The 5,058-nt window shown below is 41.5% G+C and overlaps 1 protein-coding gene across 3 annotated transcripts in view; it reads left to right on the top strand.

Moving 5' to 3' along the window:
- The first annotated feature begins 3,535 nt into the window (after nt 1-3,535).
- The window catches only part of st3gal3a (ST3 beta-galactoside alpha-2,3-sialyltransferase 3a), a 38,233-nt gene continuing 36,710 nt past the window's right edge, over nt 3,536-5,058 (top strand). Inside the window, exon 1 of one of the 3 annotated variants that reach the window (XM_078259520.1) lies at nt 3,536-3,768. The gene's annotated coding sequence lies outside the window, so the exon portion shown is untranslated. The remainder of the gene's footprint in view (nt 3,769-5,058) is intronic. The other 2 variants (XM_078259519.1, XM_078259518.1) reach the window with 2 other exon arrangements.

Here is a 5,058-nt window from a genome sequence, read left to right as displayed (position 1 = left end):
GACATTTGAAAAGTTGTGTGCTGCCATTGCCGATTTGTTTGAAAAATCTGTTTTTAAAATGTTAATTGTACATTTATTGAAAAACAATAAATAAATAAATGTCTTACGGATTGTGCGCCCCACCCTCTCAATCAAGCTCAAGCCTGAAAACTTGTTCTTGTTGTTGTGAGAGTGCAGACATAGGAACGCTAGTTTTCTAGTTTAGATTCAAAGGACCTGCTTTCATCAGTCCAGTGGAGAATACATTTATTTTATTCATAAAGTATCAACAGAATTATACATGGAGGGGAGGGGGGGGGTTCTTATCTATTTTATTGCGTCGTTTTGTAAAACATGTGTATGTGTATTTTCACAGAAACCTGTGGAGTGTAAATGGCATGTAGTCTATTTTAAGATGTTACCTGTTGCCCCAGGAGATGAGCTGTCTGTTCTCGTTGTATAACTGAACTTCCAGTTCATTCATCATTCAGTTTGTAAAAAAAAAAATAAAAAAAAAAATAAAAAACTCATTGGTTTGTTTCAGTAAAGAAATTTGCTTCAGCTAACTATTTGTCTGTCTTCATTTGACATTAACTCACATGTTATTTATACTTCTTTTTTGTCCTCAAGATTACATTTTTGGGGCACTTTAGACCGTTATTATATAGGACAGCTGAAGATGTGAAACGGGAGAGAGAGGCAGAACGACACGCAGCAAAGGGGCTGCAGGTCAGAGTCGAACCCGCGGCCGCTGGAATCAAGGACTGAGCCTTTGCACATGGGGTGCATGCTCTACCAGCTGAGCTATCCAGGCTCCCCGTTATTCATACTTCTTGATAAGATAACATAAGATGGACTTTGAAATTCACTCGTCACGATACCTGTTTTTCTTACCCGTAATTAAGAATTTAGGGTTACACTTGAATGTATCTACATAAGAGTGACATGACACTGTCATGAACGTGTCATAAACATAAACAAGTCAAACATTTATGACATAACGCTTCTTTTAGGAAGTGTCATTCGGTTTTTGTCATGACAAGTTATGGTTAGAGTTAGGGTTAAGGCAGTGACACACCAACCAGATAATCGGCCGTCGGGCAGTCTGGCGAGGTCAGTGACTCGAGTCTGTTCGGTGTGTTCCCTGCCGTCGTCCATCCGAGGAGCTGTCAGCCTAACCGACTAACCGGCTAACCCGGAAATGACGAGCGGGATGAGATTCAGCAACTGCATGGCCTATTTCTCGCTTAAAATGTTTTCAGAAACACGTTTCGGTGAACTATTTTAGTAAAATACGAGATTGTATTCTGAATGAGCCGCCATTATGCCCGGTTGAAAAATCCAGGAGCAGCCAGACCCACGTGTTAGGGTTAGTAGGGTTAGGGTTAGTGTTAGGGTTAGGGGGTTAGGTTTAGGGGATAATAGGTTGGGTGTAATTGGCTACCAAATTGGGAGAAAGGGGGATAAAATCTGATACACATTTATGAAAAAGGAAATGTGGGAACATAGGGCCTAATTTTGGAGAAAAATGTGGGAACATAGGGCTGTGGGAACATAGGCACGTTCCCTTCTGTTCATCACACATTTTGCCAGTGGTGGAAGAAGTATTCAGATCCTTTACTAAAAGTACTAATACCACACTGTAAAAAATACTCCATTACAAGTTAGAGTCCTGCATTGAAAATTGTCATAATCCTGTGTTTGGTTCTGGTTTTGTTGGTGGCTTTTTTTTTGTGTTTGTGCCTTTTCTGCTCTCCTCTCTGCAGGGCATGTGTATGGTTGGGGGGCGTAGCTGGCTTCTCCAGGCAGCTGACGAGGCCCACCTGTATCCACTCACCTCATCACTCTCTCCATAAGCCTGGTCTTCACTCCACTCCTCTGCCAGATACTTCTGTCATGTTTCGGTAGCGCTCTGCGGCCCACTGGTTTTTCCTACCAGTGAAAGATTTTTGTTGTTTTGATTCTGATCTCGGCTTTTGTCCAGTCGACTTACCGGTTATTGTTTTGTTTACTCAGCTCTACAAGTGTGCCACGCTGCATAGGCCTATCACGTTACTGATTTCCCATACTAGTATTCCACTCTGGCTCTGAGGAACATCTCCAGCCGGCCAGCTCCCTGCCACCCCTGCTCTTGCTTGAAGACGTTTTTGTTCGAATAAACTTTTGTTCACTTATCTACCCGTTTCTGTTCTCTGCGTCAGGTCAACACGCCAGTATTTCGCAACAGAAAATGTTACTTGAGTAAAAGTCTGTAAATATCATCAGGACTATGTACTTAAAGTATTAAAAGTGCACTATGAGTTCCTGCGTCGTCACTTCTGTTGACGTTCCAAGTAAATTTCAAACAAAACAGAGCAAGCTCGCACCTCCCACCATGTTTCTGTAACTGTCGTGACTAACTGACTAACTGCTTTTTCACGGTGTATTCAGGGGGCAGGCAGCTAGCGGATCAAGGAGAGATGCCTACGATTTGAGAGAGAAATGAAACCGCGCTGAAACCATGCAGGAACGCATAGTACACCTTTAAAAAGTACTCAATGCAGAAAACCCCTCACATTTTAGAAACTGGAAACGATCCAAACAGTTCTGTCAATGAAATGAAGTGTTTAATGGTCTAATCATTTCAGCTGGACTTGTAGGCCGTTGTATTGCTGGCTAGTTTCATTTATAATAAAACATCAGATTTTATAAACTATTTTTTTTTTGGTGCAGAAATCTCAATTTGTAAAGTAACTAGTAACAAAAGCTGTCAGATGAATGTGGAGTTAAAAGTAGCAGTATTTCTCTCTGAAATGTAGCGGAGTAGAAGTAGAAAGTAGCCTCAAAAGACGAGACTCAAAGTACAAGTAGGCTACCTCAACATTTGTACTTATTTACAATGAGTAAATGTACTGTACATTCCACCACTGCACTGTGAAGCAAATCTCCGACTCAAACAGAAAACATTCATTTGTTTGACTTCATCTCTTTTTTTTCTTTCTTTTTTATCAATATTTCATTCTTTAACTAAAAACACTTTATGATTTCTGTAATCAGTTGACTGTCTTTACCTGAGTTTCAAAACATGCAAAAGCATCAGCTGTGGTAGAAATGTATCCAACAGTTCAATAAGCATGAAGAAATGTATGTGTGTATTATGATGGTTTGTTATTTTAAGATAATTCTTCACTCTGTGCCGCTCTATGTGAGGAGGCTCGAGGTGTCTGGAGGTTAAGATAAGAATGTGAAGACCGTGATGATGTCCTGACTCCCATGGTAAACAGCCTACCAGGGCCCCTATGGTGGCTGATTATACGTGAGAGAGTATTCTTTGTGACAGGGGGATACACTCTGTTGGGCTGAGTGAATGTAAAGTTAGGCCTACTTTAAGTTTTTGGTAGGCTATATTCTGTGTACGAGCTGTACAAAGAAAACCAGTTGTAGCCTATGTCTTTTTTTTTTCCTTTTGCGATTCAAAAAAATACTTAGTGCATTCTATTCAAGGCGTAGTCGTCATTAAAAAAAGATTTGTCACTGAAGTTTGGCGTGACGTTCTCTCCGTACAGAGTTGGACTTGGACCTATCGGGTTGCATCCCCAAGTGAGACTGGGCGGAGGGGATGGACCAGCGAGTCTACCCCTCAGTTTTAGTCAATGTCCTGTGTTGATATAATGCAGAGCTAGTTATGACTATTGGGATGTTTTCACATAACGCTAATGTTGACCAATGTATATCGGTAGTTTGGTGGCCAACGGAAGCACCGACGGATTTGAAGTCTACTTGAAAAATAATGGTAACGTTATCCGTTGGGTAAGAGCTTGTAAATGGCTTGCTTGCTAGCGTTGCCAGCCAGTCATGCTTATTGGCTATTTTTTTTATTGTATTCTTTCAATGTTCCTGACACTCCTATTGTCATATTCATGTATCGCCGCGCGTTTTGCATTCGCCACCACCAGCCAGCCTGAGAAGTAACGTTAGCGGAGGCTTTTACGGCAGCTAACGTTAAAACGCTAATAGGCTACCATTACTTTGGGGACAGCATAACGCTGCTTAATAAGCCGTTAGCTGCTAGCTGGTCAAACTGGTCTTACAACCCCAGCCTCTTCTCAGAATTGTCATGCATTTCTACGCATTTGCCTTTTTGTTTTTTAGGTATGGAGGAGCTTTCCTGATTTTGAAATGTAACGTTCCTACTGGGTATTCTGTTTAAAATCAATTACTTTCTGACTTAATCCCTTTTGATTTAAACAAATTTCTACATTTCTATCTTCGGGAGTGTGAACTGGTTAACCAGAATGACCAACCGTGTAGGAGACAAGGTCCTCAATGTTGACCCATATTGGACACCCTTCCCAGCTAAAGACCCTTAAATACTTCCCAAAACAAAACACAAGACTATGGTTATGGTGAATATCGGACAGCTACCAAACAAGGTAATCCACATTTTCAATACTTTTGGTCCAAAATAAAATATATGCAGATTAGGTGATTGGTTGTCCTTAAACCATTTTTAAATGATGTTAAAGGGGAGACTTCTTTATATCTCTGGAAGTTTTCATGTTGAGCTTTTGGTTGAATAACAGCAGACCTGAGTATATGATTGGCAGGTCATGTTTATTACAGGAATCTTTAATGTTTCCTATAATTTTCTAGCCTGACAGGCCAGACCCACATCAAGATGTTGGGTCTGGGAACTCGCCATTGGCAGGGCTCAATCCGAGGGGTGGGATAAACGGTTGTCTTTCAAATTCCCTCTGCACGCAATAGGATAGCGCTACAACCAACCAGAGCAACGCTTGTTGATAGATTTGAACTTTTGCCGTATCCGGTCGACAAAACTCCGAATACATCTTCCTTTTTTAAGAATGACTTCAGTGCCGTTCTTTGTTCTTTTTTCAAAGAAAAGCTGAACTCCAAGTCTTCCAGTGTCGCGGCCAAAGCCGATTTCCAAAGACCGCTGTTCGCCAGCAGCAGCAGCCATCGTCTTTGTTTTCAAGTAGCAGGGAATTCACGCGGAACTGTCGTAACTCTGCCGTCATTATGTTAAGCCCGCCCGCCGACTCTATGAACGATGTGATTGGCCCGGCCAGAGTTTGGCTT

The sequence above is a fragment of the Sander vitreus genome, chromosome 9, assembly GCF_031162955.1.
Source record: "Sander vitreus isolate 19-12246 chromosome 9, sanVit1, whole genome shotgun sequence".
NCBI lineage: Eukaryota > Metazoa > Chordata > Actinopteri > Perciformes > Percidae > Sander > Sander vitreus.
This window is presented reverse-complemented; position numbering and strand designations above follow the sequence as displayed.